Raw genomic sequence first — 12,500 nt, 5'->3', positions numbered from 1 at the left:
TGTCCTGTCCTTGGTAGGCTAGCCTTCGCTCGCACCTAGCTAGCTACCAGAGAGAGAGAGTGTGTCTGCCTGCCTGCCTGCCTTATCGGCCTCTCTCTCTCGTCTCGATTCACTTTCAATCGAGACCATAGGAAACGCATTTTTTCCTATATAATAGTACCAAATACTATGTGTGGGTAGTTGGTCAAAAAGTTGCCCAAAAGGTGCACCTTTTTGAATTCGTTCCGTTTTTACCAAGGGCTTTCTACCACGGCCAAACCTTCGATTCCCCAAGCCTTTCCTCACTCTCTATCACACCTTGCTAGCTACCAGAGAGAGAGAGTGTGCCTGCCTCTCTCTCTCCCTTCTCGCTTGTCCTGTCCTTGGTAAGCTAGCCTTCGATCGGACCTAGCTAGCTACCAGAGAGAGAGAGAGAGAGAGAGAGAGAGAGAGTGAGTGTGCCTGCCTCTCTCTCTCCCTTCTCGCTTGTCCTGTCCTTGGTAAGCTAGCCTTCGATCGGACCTAGCTAGCTACCAGAGAGAGAGAGTGTGCCTGCCTCTCTCTCTCCCTTCTCGCTTGTCCTGTCCTTGGTAAGCTAGCCTTCGATCGGACCTAGCTAGCTACCAGAGAGAGAGAGTGTGCCTGCCTCTCTCTCTCCCTTCTCGCTTGTCCTGTCCTTGGTAAGCTAGCCTTCGATCGGACCTAGCTAGCTACCAGAGAGAGAGAGTGTGCCTGCCTCTCTCTCTCCCTTCTCGCTTGTCCTGTCCTTGGTAAGCTAGCCTTCGATCGGACCTAGCTAGCTACCAGAGAGAGAGTGTGTGCCTGCCTCTCTCCCTTCTCGCTTGTCCTGTCCTTCGTACGCTAGCCTTCGATCGCACCTTGCTAGCTACCAGAGAGAGAGTGTGCCTGCCTCTCTCCCTTCTCGCTTGTCCTGTCCTTGGTAAGCTAGCCATCGATCGCACCGTGCTAGCTACCAGAGAGAGAGAGAGCGTGCCTGCCTCTCTCTCTCTCCCTTCACGCTTGTCCTGTCCTTGGTAGGCTAGCCTTCGCTCGCACCTAGCTAGCTACCAGAGAGAGAGAGAGAGTGTGTGTCTGCCTGCCTGCCTGCCTTATCGGCCTCTCTCTCGTCTCGATTCACTTTCAATCGAGACCATAGGAAACGCATTTTTTCCTATATAATAGTACCAAATACTATGTGTGGGTAGTTGGTCAAAAAGTTGGCCAAAAGGTGCACCTTTTTGAATTCGTTCCGTTTTTACCAAGGGCTTTCTACCACGGCCAAACCCTCGATTCCCCAAGCCTTTCCTCACTCTCTATCACACCTTGCTAGCTACCAGAGAGAGAGAGTGTGCCTGCCTCTCTCCCTTCTCGCTTGTCCTGTCCTTGGTAAGCTAGCCTTCGATCGGACCTAGCTAGCTACCAGAGAGAGAGAGTGTGCCTGCCTCTCTCCCTTCTCGCTTGTCCTGTCCTTCGTACGCTAGCCTTCGATCGGACCTAGCTAGCTACCAGAGAGAGAGAGTGTGCCTGCCTCTCTCCCTTCTCGCTTGTCCTGTCCTTCGTACGCTAGCCTTCGATCGCACCTTGCTAGCTACCAGAGAGAGAGTGTGCCTGCCTCTCTCCCTTCTCGCTTGTCCTGTCCTTGGTAAGCTAGCCATCGATCGCACCGTGCTAGCTACCAGAGAGAGAGAGAGAGCGTGCCTGCCTCTCTCTCTCTCCCTTCACGCTTGTCCTGTCCTTGGTAGGCTAGCCTTCGCTCGCACCTAGCTAGCTACCAGAGAGAGAGAGTGTGTGTCTGCCTGCCTGCCTGCCTTATCGGCCTCTCTCTCTCGTCTCGATTCACTTTCAATCGAGACCATAGGAAACGCATTTTTTCCTATATAATAGTACCAAATACTATGTGTGGGTAGTTGGTCAAAACGTTGCCCAAAAGGTGCACCTTTTTGAATTCGTTCCGTTTTTACCAAGGGCTTTCTACCACGGCCAAACCTTCGATTCCCCAAGCCTTTCCTCACTCTCTATCACACCTTGCTAGCTACCAGAGAGAGAGAGTGTGCCTGCCTCTCTCCCTTCTCGCTTGTCCTGTCCTTGGTAAGCTAGCCTTCGATCGGACCTAGCTAGCTACCAGAGAGAGAGAGTGTGCCTGCCTCTCTCCCTTCTCGCTTGTCCTGTCCTTCGTACGCTAGCCTTCGATCGGACCTAGCTAGCTACCAGAGAGAGAGAGTGTGCCTGCCTCTCTCCCTTCTCGCTTGTCCTGTCCTTCGTACGCTAGCCTTCGATCGCACCTTGCTAGCTACCAGAGAGAGAGTGTGCCTGCCTCTCTCCCTTCTCGCTTGTCCTGTCCTTGGTAAGCTAGCCATCGATCGCACCGTGCTAGCTACCAGAGAGAGAGAGAGAGCGTGCCTGCCTCTCTCTCTCTCCCTTCACGCTTGTCCTGTCCTTGGTAGGCTAGCCTTCGCTCGCACCTAGCTAGCTACCAGAGAGAGAGAGAGTGTGTGTGTCTGCCTGCCTGCCTGCCTTATCGGCCTCTCTCTCTCGTCTCGATTCACTTTCAATCGAGACCATAGGAAACGCATTTTTTCCTATATAATAGTACCAAATACTATGTGTGGGTAGTTGGTCAAAAAGTTGCCCAAAAGGTGCACCTTTTTGAATTCGTTCCGTTTTTACCAAGGGCTTTCTACCACGGCCAAACCCTCGATTCCCCAAGCCTTTCCTCACTCTCTCTCTCGCACCTTGCTAGCTACCAGAGAGAGAGAGTGTGCCTGCCTCTCTCCCTTCTCGCTTGTCCTGTCCTTGGTAAGCTAGCCTTCGATCGGACCTAGCTAGCTACCAGAGAGAGAGAGAGAGAGAGAGAGAGAGTGTGCCTGCCTCTCTCTCTCCCTTCTCGCTTGTCCTGTCCTTGGTAAGCTAGCCTTCGATCGGACCTAGCTAGCTACCAGAGAGAGAGAGAGAGAGAGAGTGTGTGTGTGCCTGCCTCTCTCTCTCCCTTCTCGCTTGTCCTGTCCTTGGTAAGCTAGCCATCGATCGCACCTTGCTAGCTACCAGAGAGAGAGAGAGAGCGTGCCTGCCTCTCTCTCTCCCTTCACGCTTGTCCTGTCCTTGGTAGGCTAGCCTTCGCTCGCACCTAGCTAGCTACCAGAGAGAGAGAGAGTGTGTGTGTCTGCCTGCCTGCCTGCCTTATCGGCCTCTCTCTCTCGTCTCGATTCACTTTCAATCGAGACCATAGGAAACGCATTTTTTCCTATATAATAGTACCAAATACTATGTGTGGGTAGTTGGTCAAAAAGTTGCCCAAAAGGTGCACCTTTTTGAATTCGTTCCGTTTTTACCAAGGGCTTTCTACCACGGCCAAACCCTCGATTCCCCAAGCCTTTCCTCACTCTCTCTCTCGCACCTTGCTAGCTACCAGAGAGAGAGAGTGTGCCTGCCTCTCTCCCTTCTCGCTTGTCCTGTCCTTAGTAAGCTAGCCTTCGATCGGACCTAGCTAGCTACCAGAGAGAGAGAGAGAGAGTGTGCCTGCCTCTCTCTCTCTCCCTTCTCGCTTGTCCTGTCCTTGGTAAGCTAGCCTTCGATCGCACCTTGCTAGCTACCAGAGAGAGAGAGCGTGCCTGCCTCTCTCCCTTCACGCTTGTCCTGTCCTTGGTAGGCTAGCCTTCGATCGCACCTAGCTAGCTACCAGAGAGAGAGAGTGTGTGTCTACCTGCCTGCCTGCCTTATCGGCCTCTCTCTCTCTCTCGTCTCGATTCACATTCAATCGAGACCCTAGGAAACGCATTTTTTCCTATATAATAGTGCCAAATACTATATGTGGGTAGTTAGTTAGGAAAGTTTCAACTTCCTAACCTTACAGACACTACCCAAGCCATATCGCTACTAGAGCGAGAGAGGGTGCCCCTGCCTCTCTCTCTCTCTACCTTTCGCTCTACTCCTAGCACTCCTGGCTAGATCGGCATTGCATGCTGGCTGGGACGACCTATCCAACGAGGGGTCGATCGTCCCGATGCGACCAGGCGATCGGTCGCAACAGGGAAGAAACCAGCTATCGTACTACGTCTCTAATGCAATGTATAGGACCCCAAAATCACTTCTTCCCTATATATAGTGCCAAATTCTATATGGGGGTAGTTGGTCAGGAAAGTTTCAATTTTGAAATCGTGCCTTTGCTACCAACGGCTTTGCACCAAGGGAAAGCCAGGGGTACACAAGGACTAGCGCCACAGTCTCACTTCTCGGTTTTATTTTATTCATTATCTCGGTAACGGATAGGAATTTTTTGATGGGGTTTGCTTTGGCAGATCGGCCATTACGAGAGCTATAAAGCAATGTCAACTGCGAGATTCGAACTCTTCCCTGTTGGTCGGGGCGGTGGGTGCGTCAAAACATATGACTTTTCAAAAAATCGACTTTATGCCGTTTCACTAAATGTTGAATATCTCGGGAACCCCTTGATATTTTTCCATGGGGTTTGCATTGGAATATTGGCCAATGAAAGGTCTAGATTGCTATGTCGGCGGCGGGATTCGAACTCGTGCTAGGTAGTTTTTACAGTGAAAAAACCGATGAACAAATGACTTTTTTGGCAATTTCTCCGTAACAAATGGGAATATTTCGACGAGGTTTATGCCGGCAAGTCGGTCTCGATAGCCTGTATCAGAAAATAACAAGTTGCCTGGCACAACTCCTCCCCAATCGTCGGGGCGGTGGGTGCGTCAAAACATATGACTTTTCAAAAAAAATCGACTTTATGCCGTTTCACTAAATGTTGAATATCTCGGGAACCCCTTGATATTTTTCCATGGGGTTTGCATTAGAATATTGGCCAATGAAGGGTCTAGATTGCTATGTCGGCGGCGGGATTCGAACTCGTGCTAGGTCGTTTTCACAGTGAAAAAACCGATGAACAAATGACTTTTTTGGCAATATCTCCGTAACAAATGGGAATATTTCGACGGGGTTTATGTCGGCAAGTCGGCCTCGATAGCCTGTATCAGAAAATATCAAGTTGCCTGGCACACCTCCTCCTCAATCGTCGGGGCGGTGGGTGCGTCAAAACATATGACTTTACAAAAAGTCTTTATGCCGTTTCACTAAACGTTGAATATTTTGGGAACCGCTTGACATTTTTCCATGGGGTTTGCATTGGAATATTGGACAATGAAGGTTCTAGACTGCTATGTCGACGGCGGGATTCGAACTTGTGCTAGGTCGTCCTCACAATTAAAAAACCGATGAAAAGCTACAGTTTCCCCCATATCTCCAGAACGGCTGGGAATATTTTCAAGCGGTTTGCTGCAGCGTGTCGGGGCCACGGGGCCACGTCGGGGAACGGGTGCCACCCGGACGCCACCGGGCGAGGTGGTGTCAAAATGGCGGAAAAACCGTTAGGTTCCTAGAATGAAGTGGTGGAAGGGAACGTCCCATTGGCACGTTTCACACCTCGGCAGACGCGCCTGGTCGAGACGAAGACAGAGAGTGGTAGATGTTGAAAATCGGTGCAGGTTTGGCCGAGTTAGGGGCTGTTTTGTCACCCGGCAGGGGCCACAAAACGACAAAGTCCGAAAAGCTACAGTTTCCCCCATATCTCCAGAACGGCTGGGAATATTTTCAAGCGGTTTGCTGCAGCGTGTCGGGGCCACGGGGCCACGTCGGGGAACGGGTGCCACCCGGACGCCACCGGGCGAGGTGGTGTCAAAATGGCGGAAAAACCGTTGGGGTTCCTAGAATGAAGTGGTGGAAGGGAACGTCACATTGGCACGTTTTACACCTCGGCAGACGCGCCTGGTCGAGACGAAGACATAGAGTGGTAGATGTTGAAAATCGGTGCAGGTTTGGCCGAGTTAGGGGCTGTTTTGTCACCCGGCAGGGGCCACAAAACGACAAAGTCCGAAAAGCTACAGTTTCCCCCATATCTCCAGAACGGCTGGGAATATTTTCAAGCGGTTTGCTGCAGCGTGTCGGGGCCACGGGGCCACGTCGGGGAACGGGTGCCACCCGGACGCCACCGGGCGAGGTGGTGTCAAAATGGCGGAAAAACCGTTAGGTTCCTAGAATGAAGTGGTGGAAGGGAACGTCCCATTGGCACGTTTCACACCTCGGCAGACGCGCCTGGTCGAGACGAAGACAGAGAGTGGTAGATGTTGAAAATCGGTGCAGGTTTGGCCGAGTTAGGGGCTGTTTTGTCACCCGGCAGGGGCCACAAAACGACAAAGTCCGAAAAGCTACAGTTTCCCCCATATCTCCAGGACGGCTGGGAATATTTTCAAGCGGTTTGCTGCAGCGTGTCGGGGCCACGGGGCCACGTCGGAGAACGGGTGCCACCCGGACGCCACCGGGCGAGGTGGTGTCAAAATGGCGGAAAAACCGTTGGGGTTCCGGAATGAAGTGGTGGAAGGGAACGTCACATTGGCACGTTTTACACCTCGGCAGACGCGCCTGGTCGAGACGAAGACATAGAGTGGTAGATGTTGAAAATCGGTGGAGGTTTGGCCGAGTTAGGGGCTATTTTTCACCCATGCCACAATAGTCAAGGTCAAGGTAGGGAGCGTGGGAAAATAGTGTTTTTCTCCCAAGCGTGGAAAGATATGTTAAAGTTTGACCCACCGGCGCCTAGGTCTGGATGAGTCGCACCTGCCTGTGTTATCCCCGTGCATGTCGCTGTGTCCGTTCGTGCGTACGCCTTCGCATAGCAAACGCTTCGGTGCCAAGTCGGTAGCTTAAAGTTGGTTTTCTCCGAAAGCCTATGAGCGATCTTAAGGTGCGACCCATCGGCAGATGGGCCTCGACGAGACGCAGCTGGCAGTGAAAACCCCATGGATCTCGGCTGGTCCGATCGTCCGTAAGTCAAAGAAAACGAATGCAATGGAATTCGCAATGGTCAGCTCGCTGCGAGAATCGGATTATTTTTTTTCCTGGCCAAACGGGTGGACCAATGGGCAATTGCAAGACGTCATTCGATCTGGCGTGACGAGAGGCGTCTTGGAAAAAAAAATAAGTCCATTGGACCTGTACGTTCGTCCGTAATGGTAAGAAAACCGATTTTTGGAACCCCCCTCCAATGTTAAAGTGAAAATGTCCATTAAAAAAAGTTTTCTCGCCGACGGGTAGAGGTATTGTCCCGTGTCGTGGTTCGACCGCTCGGGCCCGACGAGACGCGTCTGCCGGTGCCAGGCACGGTCGAGTAGGCGTGTCCGTTCGTCCGTGCGCTCTGGAAAACGTTTTCAGCCGCGCCGAACCATACGAGTGCGAAGTTGGCTTAAATCGAGTTTGCTCGAAAAGTAATGGACCGATTTTGACATGCGACCTACCGACAGGTCGGTCTCGGCAAGACACGTCGGACGGTGTGAAAGACATGGAATTCCCATCGTCCGTTCGTCCGTCCGGGGAAGAAAACGGGCCCGTTGATGTCAATGTCGGAAGCGGGCGACATTGGGTCGAAGCGAGTTTTGAGCATCGCCACTTAAAGGTATGTTGCCATGCCCTACGTCGTAAGATGGGCCTGGAAGAGCCGCATCTGGTGGTGCAAACCGCATGAAAATCGGCTTGTCCGTTCGTCCGTGCGACCCGTCCACGTGCATGTCGCTGGAGCGCGACATGGGGTTGAAGCGAGTTTTCAGCATCGCCACTTGGCAGGATGTTGACGAGCCATACGTCGGACGATGGGCCTGGAGAAGACGCATCTGTGCGTGCAAACCCCGTGAAAATCTGCTGGTCCGTTCGTCCGTACGGCTGAGAAAATGCGTAGTTCAAGGTCAAGGTCGGGAGCGTGGGAAAAAAATGGCTTGGGTGCAGTTTTCTCTGGAACGGGAAGAGCTATCTTGAAGTGGGAAGCACCGGCACATCGGCCCGGACGAGTCGCATCTGCCTGCGAAAAGGGCATTTGAATCACCGTGTCCGTTCGTGTGCAGGACGAGGAAAATGAATGGTTTGACTGTTGCGGAGAAGACGGATCCGTACTTGGAGTTAGTACGTGATTTACGCTGGCGCACAAAGAGAGATATGAATACCAAGAAGAAGAAGAAGAAGAAGAAGAAGAAGAAGAAGAAGAAGAAGAAGAAGAAGAAAAAAAATTAGAAAATAAAAATAACAAAGAAGAAGAAGAAGGAAGGCGGGAAGAAAGAACATAATAATAATAATAATAATAATAATAATAATAATAATAATAATAATAATAATAAAACCCGCAATACAAGGTGATTTTGTACGATACTATTTAAAACACTTTATGGAAGCGTTCGATTGTCGTTTCTATGCATAAATTTGGCAATTGTAATCCATTCCACTGCATTTTTCATGATGGGAAAATATTGTCCCACTTGGGCAAAGATTGGCCCAAAATCTACCTGGCATTGGAAGCACTTGGCTTCATTCACCTTAGGACTCCAGCGTTACCTTGTCGTACAGACAATATTGTGTAGGCATGTTTGTCCAATTCCTTGGTTCGACATTAAAATCACTTCATACAAACAATATAAGTGATTTCGTCCAATTGCGCTCTTTGACAAATTTCAAAATTGTGTGCAATTCGATCATGTGGCATTGATAAACACTTTACAGAAGCGTTTAATTATGTTCTGTCTGCATGAAGTTGGCATTTTCCATGATGGGAAATATTTGTCCAAAACCTACATGTTATCTGGCTTTGAGCCCCCCCAAAATTGCCAAGAAAAGTAGCAAAATGTGGCCAAAAACCTACGTTATTGGGTTTGGGGCAAAAATTTGCACAACAATGTTCCGAAAAGTGGCCAAAAACCTACCTAAACTTTTCTGAGACACGCTCGACAGTGTCTTCTTTCCGCACGGTTTGTGTCAAGCCCGTTCCCTTGGCTGTGACGGGAACAAATAAATTTAAAAAAAAAAAAAAACAAAGGAAAAAAAAAAAAAAAAAAGAAAAGAAAAGAAAAGAAAAAATCGTATCTGTAGAACGGTAAAAGATATTCTCATGCGGTTTGCGTTGGCTGCTGCGTCCTAGACAGAGCTATTATGTCTCTCTGTATGTATGTATGTATGTATGTATGTATGTATGTATGTATGTATGTATGTATGTATGTATGTATGCAAATCAATAAATAACCAAGTCCAACAAAACCCATTTCTTCCATGCAAGTGTAAAGTTGCCAAATATATCTTAATGGCTGCGTCCGTTCGTCCGCCATCGGGAGAAAACCGTTTTCCACCATGCAAGTGTGAAGTTTCGAAAAATTGAAATCTTTGGAATATAGCGACGTGCCACATGTCGGCAGATCGGGCTCGAAGAGACGACTCTGTTAGAGCAAACCGCACGTCAATAGCCCTGTCCGTTCGTCCGTACGCTTCGAGAAACCGACCGTTTCTAGGTAAAACGCGGCTTAAAGTTCCTTTCCTCCGGAAGGGCAAGAGCTAGGTAGACGTGCGACCCAGGGCCAGATTGGTCTTGAAGAGACGCGTCAGGCAGTGAAAACCCCACGAAAATCGGACTGTCCGTTCGCCCGCCATTGGAAGAAAACCGATTCCTTCCATGCAAGTGTGAAGTTTCGAAAAATTGAAAGCTTAGGAATAGAGCGACTTGCCATATGTCGGCAGATCGGGCTCGACGAGGCCACTGTGCTAGAGCAAACCGAACGTCGATAGCCCTGTCCGTTCGTCCGTTCGCTTCGAAAAACCGACCGTTTTTAGGTGAAACGCGGCGTAAAGTTCCTTTTCTCGGGAGGGGCAAGAGCTAGGTGGACGTGCCACCCAGGGCCAGATTGGCCTTGAAGAGACGCGTCTGGCAGTGAAAACCCCACGAAAATCGGACAGTCCGTTCGTCCGTGCGACCATGAAAAGCCGAAGGTCAAGGTTGTTGCCATCACGGCATTCCGTTGGTTCGGTATCTTCACTCGAATACCTATATCTTTCGAACGCTCGAAGATATTTTCGTGCGGTTTGCTGCGGCTGATGGGTCTGAGAAAGACCTATCCGTCGATGCCTTGCGCTGGAAGATGGCTTCATCCTGGACGAGGCGGTGGCCATTTCAGCGAGAGACGAAAGTAATGGGAAAATAACAAGTAACCGACTTCGCTCGGGAAGCAATTTATCGGCACTCTTGCTAGAAAATTCGTGTCTCTAAAACGGCGAAAGATATTCTCGTGCGGTTTGCGGTGGCGGCTGCGTCCTAGAGAGAGCTATCCACGCATGCCTTGCCGAGCGAGATGGCTTCAAAGATGGCTTCGTGATGGCCGTTCAGGCACAGGCAGAAATCACTGGAGGGGGGGATAGACACACAAAACTCGCTCGGTATGCAATTTATCGGCACACTTGCTAGAAAATTCGTGTCTCTAAAACGGCGAAAGATATTCTCGTGCGGTTTGCGGTGGCGGCTGCGTCCTAGACAGAGCTATCCACGCATGCCTTGCCGAGCGAGATGGCTTCAAAGATGGCTTCGTGATGGCCGTTCAGGCACAGGCAGAAATCACTGGAGGGGGGGATAGACACACAAAACTCGCTCGGTATGCAATTTATCGGCACACTTGCTAGAAAATTCGTGTCTCTAAAACGGCGAAAGATATTCTCGTGCGGTTTGCGGTGGCGGCTGCGTCCTAGACAGAACTATCCACGCATGCCTTGCCGAGCGATATATATATATATATATATATATATATATATATATATATATATATATATACATATATACATATATATACATATATATACATATATATACATATATATACATATATATATATATATATATATATATATATATATATATATATATATATATATATATATATATATATTCACACACACACACACACACAAAGACACACACACACACACACACATCAATTAATAACTAAGTCCAACGTTGGTTTTAGTTACTTCGCTTCCAAGGGCTTTGCACCAACGGAATGTCAGGGGTACACAAGGCCTAGCGCCGACGGCGGGAGGTATTATCAAATGTCAGATGCCAAAAGATCTGTCTTGAATAGACGCGTCGGCCTGTGCCAAATATATCTTAATGGCTGCGTCCGTTCGTCCGCCATCGGGAGAAAACCGTTTTCCACCATGCAAGTGTGAAGTTTCGAAAAATTGAAATCTTTGGAATATAGCGACGTGCCACATGTCGGCAGATCGGGCTCGAAGAGACGACTCTGTTAGAGCAAACCGCACGTCAATAGCCCTGTCCGTTCGTCCGTACGCTTCGAGAAACCGACCGTTTCTAGGTAAAACGCGGCTTAAAGTTCCTTTCCTCCGGAAGGGCAAGAGCTAGGTAGACGTGCGACCCAGGGCCAGATTGGTCTTGAAGAGACGCGTCAGGCAGTGAAAACCCCACGAAAATCGGACTGTCCGTTCGCCCGCCATTGGAAGAAAACCGATTCCTTCCATGCAAGTGTGAAGTTTCGAAAAATTGAAAGCTTAGGAATAGAGCGACTTGCCATATGTCGGCAGATCGGGCTCGACGAGGCCACTGTGCTAGAGCAAACCGAACGTCGATAGCCCTGTCCGTTCGTCCGTACGCTTCGAAAAACCGACCGTTTTTAGGTGAAACGCTGCGTAAAGTTCCTTTTCTCGGGAGGGGCAAGAGCTAGGTGGACGTGCCACCCAGGGCCAGATTGGCCTTGAAGAGACGCGTCTGGCAGTGAAAACCCCACGAAAATCGGACTGTCCGTTCGTCCGTGCGACCATGAAAAGCCGAAGGTCAAGGTCGTTGCCATCACGGCATTCCGTTGGTTCGGTATCTTCACTCGAATACCTATATCTTTCGAACGCTCGAAGATATTTTCGTGCGGTTTGCTGCGGCTGATGGGTCTGAGAAAGACCTATCCGTCGATGCCTTGCGCAGGAAGATGGCTTCATCCTGGACGAGGCGGTGGCCATTTCAGCGAGAGACGAAAGTAATGGGAAAATAACAAGTAACCGACTTCGCTCGGGAAGCAATTTATCGGCACTCTTGCTAGAAAATTCGTATCTCTAAAACGGCGAAAGATATTCTCGTGCGGTTTGCGGTGGCGGCTGCGTCCTAGAGAGAGCTATCCACGCATGCCTTGTCGAGCGAGATGGCTTCAAAGATGGCTTCGTGATGGCCGTCCAGGCACAGGCAGAAATCACTGGAGGGGGGGATAGACACACAAAACTCGCTCGGTATGCAATTTATCGGCACACTTGCTAGAAAATTCGCATCTCTAAAACGGCGAAAGATATTCTCGTGCGGTTTGCGGTGGCGGCTGCGTCCTAGACAGAGCTATCCACGCATGCCTTGCCGAGCGAGATGGCTTCAAGGATGGCTTCGTGATGGCCGTTCAGGCACAGGCAGAAATCACTGGAGGGGGGGATACACACAAAACTCGCTCGGGAAGCAATTTATCGGCACACTTGCCAGAAAATTCGTGTCTCTGAAACGGAGAAAGATATTCTCGTGCGGTTTGCGGTGGCGGCTGCGTCCTAGACAGAGCTGTCCACGCATGCCTTGCGGAGAGAAGAAGGAAAAAAAAAAAAATTTAAAAAAAAATGGAAGAAAATGACAATCGTGGCCAAAGAGAAACGATTTTTAACCGGCCACGGTT

The sequence above is a fragment of the Sinohyriopsis cumingii genome, unplaced genomic scaffold (assembly GCF_028554795.1).
Source record: "Sinohyriopsis cumingii isolate HCF-2022 unplaced genomic scaffold, ASM2855479v2 utg005490l, whole genome shotgun sequence".
In the NCBI taxonomy this organism is placed as follows: domain Eukaryota; kingdom Metazoa; phylum Mollusca; class Bivalvia; order Unionida; family Unionidae; genus Sinohyriopsis; species Sinohyriopsis cumingii.
This window is presented reverse-complemented; position numbering follows the sequence as displayed.